Source organism: Narcine bancroftii, chromosome 6 (genome assembly GCF_036971445.1).
Source record: "Narcine bancroftii isolate sNarBan1 chromosome 6, sNarBan1.hap1, whole genome shotgun sequence".
In the NCBI taxonomy this organism is placed as follows: Eukaryota; Metazoa; Chordata; class Chondrichthyes; order Torpediniformes; family Narcinidae; genus Narcine; species Narcine bancroftii.
In genome coordinates, this window is record NC_091474.1 from 160,386,697 (window position 1) to 160,406,475 (window position 19,779).

General features: G+C 40.1%; 1 protein-coding gene across 1 annotated transcript in view; it reads left to right on the plus strand.

Annotated features, from left to right (window-relative positions):
• Positions 1 to 19,779, plus strand: part of otofa (otoferlin a) — a 547,981-nt gene that overhangs the window by 68,751 nt on the left and 459,451 nt on the right. The window lies entirely within an intron of this gene.

Here is a 19,779-nt window from a genome sequence, read left to right on the forward strand (position 1 = left end):
GTGCATTGGAATGGCCCGTGTTGACCACGTCATCAACATCATCATCGGTGCTGGTGAGATAAGCAGTCTGCGCAAGGTAGTCCTGGGACGCCCTAAGTGGCTGTGGTGCCTGCACCCGCCCAGCACAAGATGGCGGTGCTGCGTGGGGGTGCGTGGCGGCAGCATGGCTGGCCTTCCTCTGGTTGTGCCGGAGGAAGTGATGTCATGCCATTGTCCATCTGTGCTGGTGATGTCACAGGTGGCAGAAGTGATGTCACTCCGTGATGCAAAAGTGATGTCCTTGTAATCCGCGGATGTGGCGTCTTAGCGGGGCAGTGCTGGTGTGGCATGGGGCTGGTCTGGACTCATGGTGAGCATGCAGCGATCATAGCTGGTGAGGCTGGAAGTAAGGCTGCTGAAGCTGGGGAGGCCAAAAGTCACTGTGGTGGCAATGGCGCCGACCGGCAATCGCATGTGGGGAGGGAGGGTTGTTGGTTGTAGAGGGCTTCTGACCTGCTGGCAGGCTTAGAAAGGCATACCCTAGCGTAGTTGCCTTTATTGCCGCATTTTGAGCAGAATTGATTCCTGGCCAGGCAGTTTTGTCGCGACGGCCGATCAGACCCACATTGAGAACCACAGTACTTACAAGGGCGTGGGGCACCCATTAGGGCGATGCTCACGTCCACCAGCTGATTTTGGACCACAACTGCTCTCTGTGCTGTCCACCAGGAGACCTGGGGGAGTCTGGAGTTGAAGGCTTCAGTGTGTAGGTCTGCTGCCTCCAGGGCTTGGACTACCTCTTCAATTTTGGCCAGGCAGTAAATATTGTCCTCCAGTAGCTTCTGCCTGATGGCTCTCAAGCACAGACCTCAGACACAGGCATCCCTGATCTATCTTCTGACTTCCTTTTTGGTCACCCCGGGTCGGCCATACATGGTCGGGCCAACTCACACAGGGCTTCCAGGTAGGATTCGGCTGTCACTCCAGGCTGATGGACACGAATGCTTAGGAGGGGTACCTGTCAAAGACAACATTCGTTGGGGGTTTATACATTGTTTCCAGGGTGTTCATTGCCTCCGGGTACTCAGTTCAGTCTTTGAGGGCCTAGAAGGCTCGGGGACCCAACTTCGAGCAGAGCATGACGAGCTTTTTCCTGTTGGAATCTGGGATGTTGGAGTGTGCCTCGATGATTGCTTCAACCGTGTACCTCCAGATTTTGAAGCGTGCTTGTGCTTCTGGGTGATGTGGGTCGACTTCGAGGCTCCCGGCATTTAGGAGCTTCTCCATAGCAGCTTAAATTTTAAGTGGAATAAATTGTGGTGCGCTGTCATACAGAAAGCAGACACAAAACTTAAAGACTGATCAACAGGTTTTATTCTACTTAAAGTCCCTGCTGCAGTTAGTTGTAGCTCTGAGTGACTGACCTTGAGGGGCCAGATGTGGCTTATATCCCGGCAGATGATAGGTAGCTGATCGGGTGGGGCTTGGTCCATTCAGGTCAGCTGATTGACAGCCAACTAGGTGTTGTCTTGTCCTCCAGTGCTCTTCCTGCAGGTACACAGGTTGCCCCCTGCAGTAGGCTAGTGGTGTATCACCACAAGGGGTATGATTAGTGGCCATTCTAAGGAGACAGCACATGGAGAAACACCCTTTGAAGAGATACTGTGGTGAATGTGGCCTCATGTGGTGATAGACAATTTGTCTGATTTCTCTGTGTTAGAGAGGAATAAGAATACATGTGACCAAAAACATGAAGGTCACTGTGAATGGCTGACCCACAGTTAGGGTTCTGGAAGAAGGGTCACTCGGCTAATCCCTGAAAGGATTTGTGGAAGCTTTATCAAAATCACTAGCTTCGTGTTCCTTACGACATGGAAAAGGGGAGCTCTGGTTGTCACTCGGCTAAAAGGACATTGCTCTGGAATCACCTCAACAAGGATCTCATGAGATAATAAACAATTTGTCACCCCGGTATCTCCCACCTACTTTGTGAACTTCTTTGCATCCCTTTAAAACGTGCGTGTCAACGTTGGATTTTCTGAGACTGAACTTTGAACTGCCTTTCTAGAATTAGGCCTGCACTTTAGAGGCAAGGGCATTCCACACACACATGCATAAATATATTCGCATTTTGTTGAGGGTTAAGTTTAGATAAATTAGATAAGGTGTTATAATATTGTTAATTAATGATTAAAAATATTATTAAATATAACACTGTCTGGGCTCATTTCTATTGTTGCTGTCTGGTATATTACAAAAGTGAATTGATAGAGTTAAGATCAGGTGAATTTAACATTTTGCCATTTGATGCAGACGTTGTGTTCAGCAGACGTTGTGTTCATCAGATGTTTGGTCATCAGAAGCATGCCACCAAGACATTTTTAGTAATAGACATTGAAGTTCCTCTCCATGAGAACTTCATGCTCTCTGGATACTCTCAGCGCTCCTTCCAAATAGGATTAAACCCAATTTCAGGTTTTGACCAATTAGCCTTCACTTTGATCAAAACTCACAGGTTTAAAATAGTTTTACATTACACCATTTCCAAAGTTCTTCAACAAAAAGTTCTGAAATCATGATGACTTGTCCCATAGAGTAATTGCTAAATACAGCTTGTATAAAATCACAATGCCTGTGAGGTCTGCTTGTGGATACAAAATTATTATGGTGGGCCAATACATCTGCACCAACTTGGCCACATAATCCATTGCATGAGCAGCAGAGAATAGTAGACACCTGTCTAACATCTATGTCACTTATCTCCCCCAGTCTCCAGACTCCTCCATAATTCATGTCAGTATTGGTAACAAAAGCAATTAACCGGAAACCACTGAGAAGGAATACTTGAAATTATTGGCACGTAACCTTCAAATGCACCGTGCAATAAATAAACAAGGAAAGACACACTGCACGAAATGTGTATTTCCAATCTTTGTATTTGATACAAATTGAATAAATCACATTTACAAAATCAACAATTATTTGCTAGCCAGTTCTAAATGTGTTTAAATAAAGAAAGGAACATTACAACAACTTTTCCAAGGTTATCTTGAATACATTACTCACTGAATCCATCTTGATTTGCAGGTTTCTGCTGACAATAACATTCTGGTTATGTTTCCCATTAAAATAATTGCTTGGAGGTCTCTCTTGTTCCTGTTTTCATAAAAATAACTCAAAGTAAAATGTTCTTGTGTTTTCAAGCCATGGAAAGGGCATCTTCTCTATTGGTTACCTCCCCTAGTTTGGTATTCCATATCTTTAAATTAAACTCAAAGCTATACTATCATTATATCCAGAGAATCTTGTTTTCTAATCAGCTCTCTCTGAGATATTTTTTGTTCACATTGCCTTGGGTGGATCAGGAAACTACCCATAAATAAAGGGACAATTCAAAGAACTATATAGCAGATGCCATATGATCCCCTCATTGTAATATTCTTTGATATTGCGAGTTACAGGCATTTTGTTGGCCTTTTATATTTGTCATTGATCCTTTGTAAAACCATAAGACATAGGAGCACAAATAGCCCATTGAGTCTGTCCTGGCTTTCAATCATAAGGCAACAAATTCCACAGATTCACCACCATCTGGCTAAAGAAATTTGTCTGCATTTCTGATCTAAGAGGATGCCCTTCCATCCATCCAATGAGTACAGGCCAAGAGCCATCAAGCGTACCCTTTCATTCTTGGTCATCTTTGTGAACCTTCTCTGAACCCTCTCTAACATCAGCACATCCTTTCTTAAATGAGGAGCCCAAAATTGCTCACAATACTACAAGTGAGGTCTCACCAGTGCCTTATAAAGCATCAACATCACCTCCCAGCTCTTATATTCTATTCCTCTTGAAAGAAATGCCAGCATTGCGTCTGCCTCCTTCACCACTGACTCAGTCTGCAAGTCTCCCTTCAGGTTATCCTGCACGAAGATTCCCAGGTCACTTTGCATCTGGTAATTTTCAATTTTCTCCCAGTTTAAAAAGTAGTCTGCTCATTATTTCTTCTACCAAAGTGCATGGCCATACACTTTTAAACAATGTATTTCATTTGCCACTTCTCCACCCATTCTCCTAATCTGTCTAAGTTCTTCTGCAGACTCCCTGTTTCCTCAACATCACCTACTCCTCCATCTACCTTCATATTATCTGTAAACTTGGCCATAGAGCTTTCCACATCTCATAATCTGAAAAATCAGCCACTTTCCATAATCTAAATCAATAATATACAACATAAAAAGAAGTGGCCCCAACCCCAACCTATGAAACACTGCCAGAAACTGGCATCCAACCAGTATATGATCCCTGTATTTTGACTCTGCTTCCTTTAAGTCTATTTCCTGTTATACCATGGGCTCTTACCTTGTTAAGTAGTGTCATGTGCGGCACCTTGTCAAAGACCTTCTGAAAATCCAAACACACATCATCGACTGCATCTCCTTTATCCAGCCTGCTTGTCACTTCTTCAAAGAATTCCAATAGGTTTCTCAATAAAGATTTCCCCTGAAGGAAAACATGGTCACTTTTGTCATGAGCCTCGAAATACAGGTAGTCCTCAACTTATGACCATAATTAGGTCCAAATGATTGGTCATAATGCGGATTAGTTATAAGTCAGTTTCGCATGTCTTAACGGGGTATTAAAGCAATTTTTTTTTAAAGTTCAACAAATGAACCTTTAATGAAGAATCTCAGCATATGTACAGTATTTATTTTTAAATAATTCAGTCGTATGTGCAGGTAGACGTAACTTGCATTGATTGTAACTTGAGGACTACCTGTACTCCATAACTTCATCCTTGACAATCGACTCCAACATCTTCCCAACCACTGATATCAGACTAACTGGCCTATAATTTCCTTTCTGCCTCCCTCCCTTCTTGAGTAGTTCCTTTGGTCAGTTTACTGATGATTTGTATCTTTAGATCTCCATCAACTGTCCCTTTTTGCATATGTTTTGTTTTTACTTTAGGAATCTGGAAAATAAACCATGGTCCTTCTGTCTGATGGGAGCCATTTATATCAGACAAGGGCACAGCATATTCAGAAAAATAAAAAAAAAGCTGACTGGAATTTCAGGATTTCTGCATACAAAATGACATGGGAAATTGTTGGAATGGTTACAAGGGTAAATAGTCAATTTCCTCTTAAAATCAAGACAACTCATTTTGGCATCAATCACAAATTCTGATCTAGCGCCATTGATTCTATTCCCTACCCTGCTACAGTCTCAGGCTAAGTGAGGTATTTTGCAACAATTATTCTCTGCTAATATTAATCCATTGCCAATTTCCATTTCAACTGCTGAAGCATCGCATCTTCTCATTATCTGACCCAACCAATCAAATACTCTGCCCACTGTCTTCCCATCTTCTTATATCTGTAAGCACCTATTAGCATGCTCAAATTGAAATTCGCAGACTCATGTTTGAATCCTTTTGGCTAAAATCCTTCAAGTTCTCCATTGATTCACTATTGTCCATTTAATTTTTCACAAGCAACGAAACCTCTCGATCCGTGCTCTGGAATTCTTTCCCTAAATCCTACTGTAGAGCTCGTCGAAAGAACCAAAGACTTGTTGATCCAAACCAAGGCTTTTATTAGCAAAAGACCGGAGCTCTTCACAGGTGGCCGACCAGTCCGGAATGATCCGACCTGGCTAGGGACACAACCCTTTAAGGCCCAAACAATAGGTGTGGCTTAGCTCTCAGCCAATCGCTGTAAGCACAGTCTAGATACAGTAACTATATACACTATGTACATTGGTGATAGATCTGTACTATCACACCTACCATTACATTTTCCTGTATTAATATCCTTCATAAATTGTCTTAATTGGGACTATTTTAGATTAAACTAATACATTGTTCTCATTTGTCTCCAGAAGCTATGAATTAGATATCATTCAGACATTTGTGGAAAAACTGATGCAAGCTGGTGAGCAGTGGGTGGTGGCAGAGATTATTATCGCTCCATAGTATCAATAGATGGTTTGATATCCTTTAAAATGCACCATTCAATGAGAGGAAGTTACATGATTTTTTTTGTCCCATTGGCAGGAATATGAATGTTATTTACATTATCTAACTCAGCTTCTAAATGGTGTAACGTTGGTAGTGATCCTAACAGCTGCTCAGTTAATAATAATCAATGTTGAGGAGTGTGTTGATGTGCCAACTATTGCATCTTGCTCCAGGACATGGTTTTTTGCTGTTTATTCAATTTGAGAGATATATTGTGCCAGAGAATTAATGGTATGATTTTTTTGTTTCCAAATCTCTGGCATTCTGAAAGGGTGCAAAGGCAGTCATGACATAGAATGGTACAATCTAAATATTGGGGTTTCTGCATACAAATGAAGAAAATAACCTGTTTTTAAGGAAAACACTTTGATGGGGCAAACAGGAGGGAAAATGAGCCAATTTTAGACATTAACCAAACTCCAGTCAAGAACAACAATCTAAAATATAAAAAATTATGAGTTAACCACAATCTTTTGTGACTCCACCAATCCTGCCTCGACTGAATGCTAGCCATTAATACAAATCACATCTATTCAAACTTTAAACTGACATTACCCCCAGCATATAAACTCCAAGGCAGAATACAAAGTTAATCTGGATTATTGGTAGTGTGGATCTGTGGACATGGGGGCCATGTCCACAGATTCCTGAAAGGTGCCTCACAGGTAGACAGGGTAGTTAAGAAAGCTTATGGGGTGCTAGCTTTGAGAGTTTGAGTTTAAAAGCCATGAGATAATGATGCAGTTCTCCAAAACTCTGGTTAGACCACACTTGGAGTATTGTGTCCCGTTCTGGTCACCTCATTATGGGAAAGATGTGGAAGTGTTGGAAAGGATGCAGGGGAGATTTACCAGGATGATACCTGATTTAGGGAGTATGCATTGTGAGCAGAGATGAAGGGAGCTAGGGCTTTACTCTTTGAAGAGAAGGAGGATGAGAAATGACATGATATTAAGAGAAATAGATAGACAGCACCTCCTCCCCAGGGCACCACTGCTCAATACAAGAGGGTATAGGTTTAAGATAATGGAAGGGAAGTTCAAGGAAGATAAAAAAAGGAAGGTTTTTTTTACCCAGAGAGTGGTTGGTGCGTGGAATGGACTACCTGGCTCAATGGTGGACACAGGTACATTGGTGAATTTCATGAGACTACTAGACAGACATATGGAGGAATTTAAAGGGGAGGGTTATGTGTGAGGCAGAGTCTAAAGGCTGGCACAAAATCGTGGGCTGTACTAAACGATTGTCCTATATAAGCACCATGCCAAGAAATCTACAATGTAAGTACACTCTCCACAGTCAAGGTGATTTCAAATTGTATTCCAACACCAAAACTACATTTATGTGCATCTGCACAGAATCTTGAAAATATAAAGAATTAGGTAAGCTTCATCTCGATTTTGCATGAGCTTAAATGCTCCCTCTAGTTCAGAACACCCCATGATTGGTTCCTGAAATAAATTATTTATTTAAAAGGAAACAGAGTGGGACAGGTCACTGCATTCCTGTAGCATATTGTGTTGTGATTTGAAATGATGATGAATTATGGTTTACATTTGAAGGATGCAGAATGATGCAGAATAAATGTATTTACTAAATGATCACACTGAACATGAGCTCTTAGAAGCTATGAAATATCAAGTAATTTACAGCATCAATTGAAGTTCCACAGAGTACATGGGTTTTAGGTTCAAGTATCATTCCAAAGATGACTGAATAACCCAAACACAAAGACTCATACAGTTACTAGGGAAATGTGCAGTCCAGAGTTCTTGTCTTTTGGCAAATGACTAAACTTTGCATCTGAATTCACTGGTGAATGTAAATCATCCTATGGTGTCGTATCAAGAACAGGAGAATTTTACTTGTTTTAGCATTGCTTACCTTTCTGCCAATGTCACTCATTCAGGTCATCTGGCAGCTATTTATTTGCTTAATATTGTTCATGGGACAATGCAATACAAAATTGTTGACAAGATAGATATTTCTCCCAGGTAATGACTAAAAGACATTGTCATCCAAACGTTCAGCAGACTTGCTCTGATTTTCTTTCTCCTCTGAAATGGAGATTGAGATGTGACATTTAGAAATTTAAAAGAGAGATATATATTGGAAATCTAGTATAAAAACACAGAAGTAAATAGTTAGAGATGATAAACATGTACTTAGTTACATTATGCATGTACAGTATGCTTGGCTTGCAAATCACATGCAAAGCAGTTTCTAGAATACTAGCAAATGTTCTTGTTTTTCAAACTTAAAGTGAACAAATAAGCCATAAAATACACATTTTATCAGTAATATCTTTTTGCAGTTATGAAATATAATTACCCAGTGGTTTGGTAAAATTCACTTTATCAGACCTTTGGCATCTCCTTGTTACACTTCAGTTGTCGCAAAAGGCGATTTTATTTAAGGTGTCATTATTTATGTTTCGTTCACTTTAACTTCAGAACAGACTTTGTGTATAGGTTCAGGCAGCTTTTTAACTGTAACAATTAGAGAAAATTTTTGGGCAGGATCATAGGTCACCAAATAATAGGATTAAGAATTTAATTAAATTACAATATTGCAGGAGATCCTGATTCCATAATATCAGGCTTTTATTACATGGACTGGATTGTCCATTTCCCATTCCTGAAGTTTTCACCCTCATCTCTATTGTTCTCACAGTCACTGACCTTCATCTCCATTGCACCGAAAGTCAAGATCACCAGCCTCCATCTCCATTAGCTCCTATGGTCTCTGATCTCCATCTCAGTTGCGATCTTTAGTTGCTAGCCTCTATTCTAGCCATTACTGGCATCCCTGGTCTCTATCATGATCATTGGCTTTTATCTCAGCTGTTTCCAGAATCTTTAACTTCTGTTTCCAATACTTCCAGGATGTCTGGTATTTACTTCAGCCACATACAGATCTTACTATCATCCAATTTCAATTCCAGACTCCAGACTTAGTGGGGCAGATCATGTAAACCAAGTCAATCCTATTCTGACTTACCCATTAACTGAAATACTTCAAAAGATGTGTCATTAAAAAAGACAATTACTTAGGAGAAGTTCATCATAGTCAAGATTTAATGGCATAATAATCTTTCATATGGTAAAATATTAAAATTATGTCATTTAAGATGTATTCCCCCGAGAATAAAATATTCTTGGGCATAACATTTAAGCAGTAGTTCTCAATCATTTTTTTCCATTCATTTACTATCTTAAGTAATTCCTTACGAACCAAAGAGCACCTATGGCCTCCTATAGAGTAGAGGAGAGATGAGGAAAGAAGCATTCAATCAATGATAGGGGTTGAGAACTCTCTGCCTGAAAGGCTGGTAGAAGCGGGGATGCCCCCCTAAACATCACATTTTTAAGTTGGAGATGCATACTTGAAAACAGATGGTGAGCAGAACTATAGACCAAGTGTTAGAAGATAGGATTAATATGTAAATATTAGATTCCAACATTTTCTACAAAGTGAGGCAAATTTTTGAATTCCATTGTGCAACTCAGGCATGATGAAGTTTGGATTTAGGTTTGTCTCGTGCCCACACATAACATGAATACATACTCCATCAATTTTACTTTATGTTAAAACAAGAAGACCAATGCACCATGCAACATCTCACCCCCTCCCCCAAACCTCCCAGCCACAAATATATCCTATATTTAAAAAAATAGATTAATGCATTCTTGCCAAAATTCTAAGGAATCAAACAATATGTAACTCTTCCAAACCTATGTTTATAACACTTTGTTGGATCAAAGTCTTGCAATATTAATGGGATCTGATATTTTTGACCATGATCTGGAGTCAGTTGCTTTTTCTGACTCAACAAAAACATTTTTAGAGGGCGATCAAACTGAGAAGATATTGGCATTGAACCCATAAATTGAAAACTTCAGCAAGAAACCAGGCTTAGATGGAATGCACTCTGGGAAATCACAGATTGCAATCAAAGAGTTTCAAAAAAGAAGTGCCAAACTGGTGCAGGATTTTATGTAGCATGTCACAGGACTGCTCCATGGTTTGTAGTGCAAGTTCCTTCCTTCTATTTGATTTAATTTTCCAGAATAACACTGCTGTGTTGTGTTTTGCTCTTGGTTGGCTCACCAGTGCAAGCAAGGAGCACAAGCTGGTTAACTCTTCTACAAACCCACAAAAGCAAAAATAACTTTTTTTAACAGGAAAAAGACAACTAATGTAATAGAAGCATAAAAAAGTTGGATCTACCTATAGATTTTAAGCCCACGTCCTGGAGGAATACCCAGACTACCAGCTGGCATTTTATACTCCAACATTTGCTTGATTTGATGGGAAGACTCCAGGGTTGAATTGAGGTCAGAAGGCATTAGCTTCTCCGTTGGTGTAAGATTGCCACCATGCTTTCCTGACAGCTGACTTCCTTGTAGCAACAGATCAGAGCACCGTGAATCTCAAAGGAATAAAAATCCAAGTGACCATTTTATTCATTTTTGTTGATGCAAACAGTCTTTAAAAGGTTTAACAACTTTATCCATGTACAATAAATCACCAGATGGAATAATTAAGTGAATAATTGTCAATGGGGAGCTTCATCTGTTGACAACACCAGTGGAATTTCTGAGATGCAATTTCAATGACCTAATTTTCATGCCCAATAACTAGAATTTGAACATTATCCTCAATGTAAGAAATTAAACTTCACATTCATCCCAGGAAGGCTTTAGGCAATAAAAGAGCCAAAACAATACAATGCCAGTTAATTGACAAACAGGTGCGCAATGGGTCAAAGATGCTTTTTGCCGACACTCTTTCTTTAGTTCTCCATCATCTGTGTTAATTTCCTTTTGGAAAACAAAGGTTAAGGAAATTACAAATTGCAAAAAATGTTATTTCTTTTGAATTGGAATATGGTCAAAGGACTGCTTGTATTGATTATTTAATTTCTGAAGTATGGACATGGCCAGTAATTCTTGCCCATTCAATTGGCCATTCCAGTTTGAAGAAAGCAACAATAGTCAAGGACACAGCAAATGGAATATAAAGCAGAAAAGTATGAAGTCATCTCTTGTTCCAAATAAAGAAAACAAACAGGAAGACAGATTTTTTTTTGAATTTTGAGGGAATGAAAGTTGTTGGTGTTCATAGGACTTGAGTGCTTGAATCACTGAGGATTAATATGCAGCTTACAAATTGGGCAAACAATAGCAATATTAACCTTCAATGGAAAAAGGTGCAAGAGTAGAGATGTCTTGTTCCAGTAATAGAGCACCCTCCTGAAACTACATCATGAATATTATGTGGTCTTTGTAAGGATGGATGAATCTGTGATGCTGGAGTTCTGTAAAAAAATCACTGCGTTAATTTCTGGAAAGGTTAGTTTTTTATAGAAAGAGGAATTAAGCAAATTACATGATAACGCAGCCAGTGTCATTTTGCTATGGCTCACTAAGCTCCAGTTCATGAAGGCCATTGCTATAGCTTTCACAAATCTCTGTCCACTGAGGTGTCTTTTCATAGTGACATAAAATTGTCTCTCTTGATTTTTACTTCCTGATGGAGACATGAGGTGAGATTTTGAATGGCATTTTCATCTTCCAAATCACCAGGTGATGATTAAGGGCTGTATAACCTCTGGACTGCTGCAAATCTCAGACTTAGAAAGCAGGAAACCATTCAAAATAATGGGAACAATGCCATTAAGCAAAGTCTGCAGTTAGAACAGTAAGGAGGTACCATTTCATCCAGGTTTCAGACTGGTTTAATGAAAATCTAGCAACCATCCAGCATGTTACTTTGGAGAATATTCTGGACAGGGAAGTACAATGCAACCAAATGAAGAGAGGATACAGCTGCTTCCATCATATCCAATAGAAGCTGATGAGAGACTAGGATTTGGGGCCATTCATAACCAAATGGAGCATCCACTGCCCACACTTACCATGAAGACCAGGGAGTACATGTATATCATTGCTGAGAACACAAGAACAAGAAATAGGAGCAAGAGTAAGCCATTTGCCCCTCGAGCCTTCTCTGCCATTTAATAAGATTATGGCTGATCTGACCGTGGACTCAGCTACATTTACCTGTCTTTTTGTAACTTATCCAGACAGCCTCTCCACACTCAGTCATGGTGCAACTCATGGTTCTATTCACAACAGATTCCTCACTCAGTTGCACTGTCATAAACATCTCGCTCTCCATAAAATCTATTCACACCCTTGGCACTAACACTCTATTTATTGCATCTGACGTGTTCAGTGAAGTACTGGTGTACAGTATTTGAAATTAAACAAATATTCAAGAGCAGCAATGTTAGTGTAATGGTTAGCACCAGTGACCCAGGTTCAAATCTGGAGTTGTCAGTCAGAAGCTTGTATGCTCTCCCCCTGTCTGCTGGATTTCCTCTGGGTGCTCCAGTTTCCGCCTACCCTTCAAAACATGTGGGGGTTGTAGGTTAACTGGATGTAATTGGTCGGCACGGGCTCATGGGCTAAAAAGGTCTGTTACCATGCTGTGTGTCTAAATTTAAATTTAAAATTCAAACTAGGTAGTAGGTGTTAAAACAAAGTTGAAACTAATTACCATTATTTGAAGAGCACAAGAGCCATATGCCAAAATCAATGTAGGTTCAGTCACCAGTGTGACGTCCATGAACTGTACCTACAAAAAGAAGAGTAGCTATGGATAGATTGGTATGATAAGGAAGGCGTAAAGTTTCTACTGTGCTCCTTTGAAAATTTGATTCATGCCATTCTACCCTCAATCTTTTTAATTGATTTTGTCTTTTTGGATCTTCATATCCTGATTTGGGTTCTCCCTGGGCTGGCTTTATGGAAAACAATCAGAAAATTCTTACCCTGAGTACCTGGTAGAAATTGAAGTCTATGTCCTCTTCCATTGCATTGCAACATTCTACTGGCCATGAGTTTCAAGCAGTGCATCTGTGGGGATGTGGCCAAAGGCCAGGTATGATGACCCCTTGATCCACTTACAGAACTCTGAGAAAGGGGGAGGATGGGGGGTGGGAAAGTGAACATTTTCCCTCATACAATTTCAGTTAATTGGCTAAGCTAATGTTTTAATGTTTGGCGGTCCTAGTTTGATCAGAGACTTAGTGATGCACTGCATTGAAAAGCTGCTTGAAACTTATTTGATTAAAAACCAACAGTGTCACAACCTGCACACAGATTATGTCTCCACATGTCTGTCAGCAACACCTAAAGCAGACAAACAGAAACACTGCAGTTGTTGATTTCTCATCAGCCTGCATTGGAGACTTATGGTGGAAGAAACCAAACAGAAAATTCAACCCAGACCATTCACCGTGAGCTTTTCCTGATCAACATGACTCACCATACATTGCAATTACCTAAGAATCACCACTTGGGAGAACTATTGGAAGTCTTCCATGACTTGAGGATTTGAATTCCACAATAGACCATCTTTCTTCAGAGAAGAAGTAGCCAGGAGGACAATTGGAGAAAAATAAAAGTAGGGCATATGTCAAAATAAATTAGTAACATTCATAATCTGTGAACCATTTGCTTTTGGTCATTGGGTTGGAACAAAATCACACTCAAGTCTCAAGGTAATTGTGCAGTACTTCTGGATTCATGGCTGTTGCATACCGCCTTGCTGAAACAACAGGAAAACAATAGAAAACAGGAATGCAGAGAAGGTTATTTAATCAGCTTTTTATATCTCACACACCCAACATTATGACTTTTGATCTGAATCCATACAAGCTGATTTCAGCTTCATGATGCATATGGGCATTCACATAGAAAATCTCATAAACTCTGAATAACACAGAATGAGAAGTGACTTTAAGGCAATAATATTATTGGTGGTTTCAAATGCTATCATTAGGCACAAGAGCAAAATTTAAGCATTGATATCCATCACTTGAACCCTAAAGTTAAAACCAGGCCTAAACTACACTTCATATCTGTTTTTGTTTATGATATTCTCTGCTTCAATTTGATGTGGAATTTTATTTTGTTGTCATGCTGGCAGCAACTAAGAGTGTGAGTGCCAGCTGGTGGAAAACTCATGTCCAAAATTCAGAAAGACGTTCAAGCAAGAGGATTAATGACTATGATGTAAGTGCTCTAGACTTTAATGAAAAATAAGCTGCAACTAATTGCCAGGAAATTCAATGCCCAGTAGGTAAGACACATTAATAAATTAAATATATTTGTGACAGTCATTTTAAAATGATATTATAGAGCCATTGTACATCAATAAAACCTGTTTTAATTAGCTAGACCATGAAGTAAATAGCAATCCAGAGGTTTAGGCATTACTGAAGGCTCTGCTGAAGAAAAGCTGGAATAGATCAGCGCTGCCATCTTAAGGGCAAACTCTCTACTCCATCACCAATCTCAATCCAGTTTTAAAGGAAGGAACAAAATTTATGTTCCCAATACCAATATGTTCAGATTGTGAAAATAATATTTTTACTCATTTTCTCATTATTGATGGTGTTGCAGCACATCTTTAACCAAATGCTTACAATTGCATTTGTGCATTATTCTTTTTAGCTTTCATTTCAACTTGGAACATAATTTAGTTAGTTTGGGTGATACATGGTTGTGCAAGCTAAAATACTGCTTCTGCGTACTCATGTTAATTTTTTCAGAGAAGATTATTTTTTAAGTAGCTGGATCAGAATGCAAACAGCAGACATTTTCTACATTTAAGATCACCACTGCTTTAAGAATTTACTGTTGCAAATTAAAAATAAAGTTCCACTAACTTCCTTCCTGAACCTCAGTAGCTATTTACCTACCAACTATACAAGAAAGGAGAGGCAATTTAAACTGAATGGTTTCTTCTGATCGAATATTGCAGGTGGCTCCATCCCTTGGCATCAACTATGAAATTGTGCTCTACTTATGTGACTTTTTTTCAAAAAGTTGGCAAGTTACCTTCACAATTTCCTCTTCTTCTGTTGTAATTTTTGAAATGAATGAAGTGTATGGGCAGGTACTTGATTAGGTGATTCCATCTAGGCAAGTCCATTGAAACCAAATGTTTCCTCCCCAGCTCAGCAGCAGAAGCTTTGCAGTGAATTACAATTTTTCCCTTGCAGGTATTATTGCAAAAATAACATTTTAACCCTTTGAAACACATTGCAAGGAACAAAATTTGAACTTTCAATTTCCTTGTACACTTGAGTAATCAGGTAACTTCCCTATATAATTGTATGGATCTGACAACCTTCAGTCCAACAAGTTTTCACCATTCAGACACATGAAGCAGAGAACTTAAGGCAAAAGTTTCTGGGCTAAGCTTCCTTTTCTTATTAACTAGCAAGCGATAACAAGTAATCCAGCAGTACCATCACAAGCAAACAAGTATGCACAAATCCAACCCATTATTTTAATCTCAAGCATCTCCCATATTCCTCACTTATCTCGCTGAAAACTGCACACATCAATTTCATTGGAAATAACCTTGCATGCATAGCTAAATGACTATTAAAAAAACCAAATAACATGGGTCAGCACAACATTGGGGCCTGCACTGTGCTGTAAAGATCTGTTTGAACTTCTTGTATGCTCAGACATGCTAGATTTCTGATTCATTATCAAGTACATGCATGACATCACATACAACCCTGTGATTCTTTTTCATGTGGGCCAAGCAGAATTACCTCTTATTGGTAATACAAAAAAAATGTACACAATGTATACATGTAAACAAATAAACAAAGGTTAAAAACTGATTGTGCAATACAGAGAGGAGAAAAAAAAACAATAAATTGAATAAGCAAGAGTCCTTAAATGAGTCCTTGAGTTTGTTGTTGAGGAATCTGATGGTGGAGGCGTAGCAGCTGTTCCTGAACCTGGCGAGCCTTGTGACATCTATACCCCTTTCCTGATGGTATCAGTGAGAATAGAGTATGTGCAGGATGGTGTGGATCCTGAGGATTGCTTCCGCTCTCCAACAGCAGCGTTCCCTGTAGATGCTCTCTAAGGTGGGAATGGGCTTGCCTATGATGTCCTGGGCTATGTCCACTATTTTTGCAGGACATTGCACTCAGAGGTATTGGTGTCTCCATACCAGACCATGATGCTGTCAGTCAGCACACTTTATACCATGCATCTGTGGAAATTTGTCAGTGTATCTGGTGTCATAACAAACCTCTACAAACTCCTGGGGAAGTAGAGGCGCTGACAAGCTTTCTTTATGATGCCATTAGCACGTTGGCTTCAGGAAAGATCCTCTGAGATAGTGACACCCAACTTTGCTCACCCTCTTCACCACTGTTTCTCCCAATGATCACTGAATCATACACCTCTGGTTTTCCCTTCCTGAAGTCAAGAATCAGCTTCTTGGTTTTGGTGACGTTGAGTGTGAGGTTATTGTTGGTGCACCATTCAGCTAAATTTTCAATCACCCTCCTATATACTGACTCATTTCCCCTTTTTATACAGCCTACTACCATGGTATTGTCAGTGAATTTGTAGATGGTGATGTTGTCGTACCAAGCCACACAGTCATAACTGTAAAGCAAGTAGAGCAGGGGACTATAAGAACTCAGCCCTGTGGTGCTCCAGTTCTGATGGAGATTGTGGAATGGAGTGAGGAAATCCAGGATCCAATTACACAGTGGGATATTGAGTTCCAAGTCTTGGAGTTACCGGCTGCCAACCATATTGTTTTCCATCTGGCAAAAAACAACAATTTGCCCAAATGCAGTGCCTAATGTGGCAGGCAGCATATTTAAATATCTTTGTATGACTTATTTTTAATGCAAAATGGCAGTTTCTGGGTATTGTGAGGTCAAGTCAGCCAAATAAGATAGTTTCAACTTTTTCAAAAATAAATATTCTTGGGACTCATATGGATTAATGAGGGGAGGAAGAATAGTTTACTTTTTATTTAGAAATCATTTGAGCTTCAAAATCTAGTCAAACTATTAAAATTCCACGACCGTAGGGTCTGAACCCAAGACGGCAGTGGCTATGATTGGCAGAAGCCACGAGAAGTTGCAGATTCTGGGGAAACAGTGGATTGGTGCAGAGCATCAGAACACGGGGTGAAACTCCCCCCCCCACCTCCTCCCGCTTTGGTGAAGGAGAAGCAGAGGAGACAACCCATGGGATGGTAACCATGGCGGTGGACCATTGGGGTTTCTGGACTTGAAGAAACACACAGGTAGTGGGCTGTTGATGACTTGAGGTCATGAACCCACTCAGGCTGTGAGTTGATGGTGATGGAAATCAAGGGACTCACACAGGATAGAGGCCCACTGGCGACTGGCACGAGACTGGCTGAAGGGGGACAAGGTATGCGAGTGGATGCCGAGGGTGCTGAGGGCTTCCTGATCGTGTAGGAGGTTTGGATCTGGAGTTCAAGCTGCTGACAGTTTGGACTGGACTCTACGCAGCTGCAAGAGCTCTGGGAGAGCTGGAAGTGAATCCACAGACAGGGTAACTCTGAGGAGATTCTCTTTTCCTTCTATTTCTCTGACTGTAAGAGGAGCTTCAGGCAATTTCTGCCAATGGCAAATCTGTCTACCTTATGGAAGACAAAAGCAAATTCTGTGTAATATTGCACTGTCTTTATTTCATGACAATAAAGGAATCTTGAATATTGAGAAGAGGATCCCAATTCCATTTCAGCTTTGCACATCTGCCAATTTTAAAAGAGAAAATCTAAAGTAAAATGGGAAAGTAAAAGTGAAAGGTGTAAAATCTTAATGCCATAGGTTTATACTTTGGTACTTTGCAACAATTCGCTGAAATGTCACAGAATATCACAGAATTTTTCTTGACATTTTGAAACTAGTTGATGCTGGAATATAGAACATAGAACATTATAGCATGGTACAGGTCCTTTGGCCCACAATGTTGTGCTGATATATACAAACTTACTCAACAAACTATACATTCGCTAACTCACACCTAGAATCCTCCATTTTACTTACAATTATGTGCCTATCTAAGTCTTTTAAACTGCCCTATTGTACCAGCCTCCACCACCACCCCTGGCAATGCATTCCAGGCACCGACTACTCTGGTGTAAAAAAATTATCCCTGGCATCTCCCCTAAACTATCCTCCCCTCACCTTGTACAGATATACTCTGGTATTTGTGAATCTCGCCTAAGGAAAAAGGCGCTGACTCTCTATCTTATCTACTGTATGTAAACCTTGTAAACCTCTATTAAGTCACCTCTGACACCCCAACTGAAGATCCTTGCCTTGGCCACCTACCTACTAGAGATCCCAATGCCCTGAACACAGATCCTTGCCCCAGCCACCCGCCCATCCAAGAGCCAGACACACTGAATGTGGACTCACCAAATGGTCCCAGCCATCCAAGCACCCAACACTTTGAACGACACAGGTACTTACAATGGTCAAAAGTATGACCTATATAAAAGTCAACCCCACAAATATGACCTGAAAAATTGGTCCAAAATGTTTGAGGATTACATGAGTATATACAGTAATGTACAGAACATAGTACATAGAACATTACAGCCTAGTACAGGCCCTTTGGCTCTCAATGTTGTGATGACCTATATTTTTTTTTAAAACTAAACCCTTCCTACATCATTGTGCTCTATTTTTATTTCATCCATGTGCCTATCGAAGACTCTTAAATGCCCCTGATGTTTTAGCCTCCAACTCTACTCCCTGCAAGACATTCTCGTCATCCACAACTCTTTGTGTAAAAAAATTTACCCCTGATCTCTCCCTTCAACATTCCTCCCTTCACTTTGTAGAGATGTCACCTGGTGTTTGCTATTCCTGCCCTGGGAAAATGGCGCTGGCTGTCCACCTTAATCTTGTAGACCTCTTCCAAGTCTCCTCTCATCCTTCTCTGGTCCAAAGAGAAAAGTCCTAGCTCTGCTAACCTTGCCTCATAAGACATTTTCCAATCTAGTATATCTCCTCTGCACCCTCTCCATAGCTTCCACAACCTTCCTATTATGAGGTGACCAGTCTGAACACAATATTGTAAGCATGGTCTCACTAGAGATTTGTAGGCTTGTAATATGACCTCTCAACTCTTGAACTTGATCTCCCTATTAATTAAGCCCAACATCCCATAGGCCATCTTGACTATCCTATTAACTATCCTATTAACTTGTGTGGCAACCTTGAGAGCTGAATGGATTTGGACCCCAAGATTCCTCTGTTCCTCCACACCGTTAAGTATCCAAGCATTAACCCTGTACTCAGCCTACTGGTTTGACCTTCCAAAATGTGCTACCTCACACTTAAACACTTTTCCACCCAACTATCTACGACAATCTTCAGCACCATCCACAACTACTCCAACCTTTGTATCATCCACAGACTTACTGACCCACCCTTCTGCTTCTTGATCTAAGTCAGTGATAAAAATCACAAAGAGCAGGGGTCCCAGAACAATTCCCTGCAGAATTCCACTAGTCACTGACCTCCAGGCAGAATACTTTCCTTCCACTACTACTCTCTGCTTTCTACATGCAAGCCAATTTTTAATCCACTCAACCAAGGCTCCATGAATCCCATGCCTCATGACTTTCTGAACAAGTCTCTCATGGGGGATCTTGTCAAATGTCTTACTAAATAATGACCACATTTAGTGCCCTACCTTCATCAATTTATTTTGTTACCTCTGCAAAAAACTTAATAAGGCTCATGAGGCATGACCTTCTCTTCCCTTGTGATACATTATCTGACCCTGAGGACTTATCAATCTTAAAATTTTTAAGAAGATCCAACACTTCCTCTTCCTTAATCTCAACACGGTCCAGCAAACAAGCCTGTTCTATTCTAACCTCACCCTGATCAA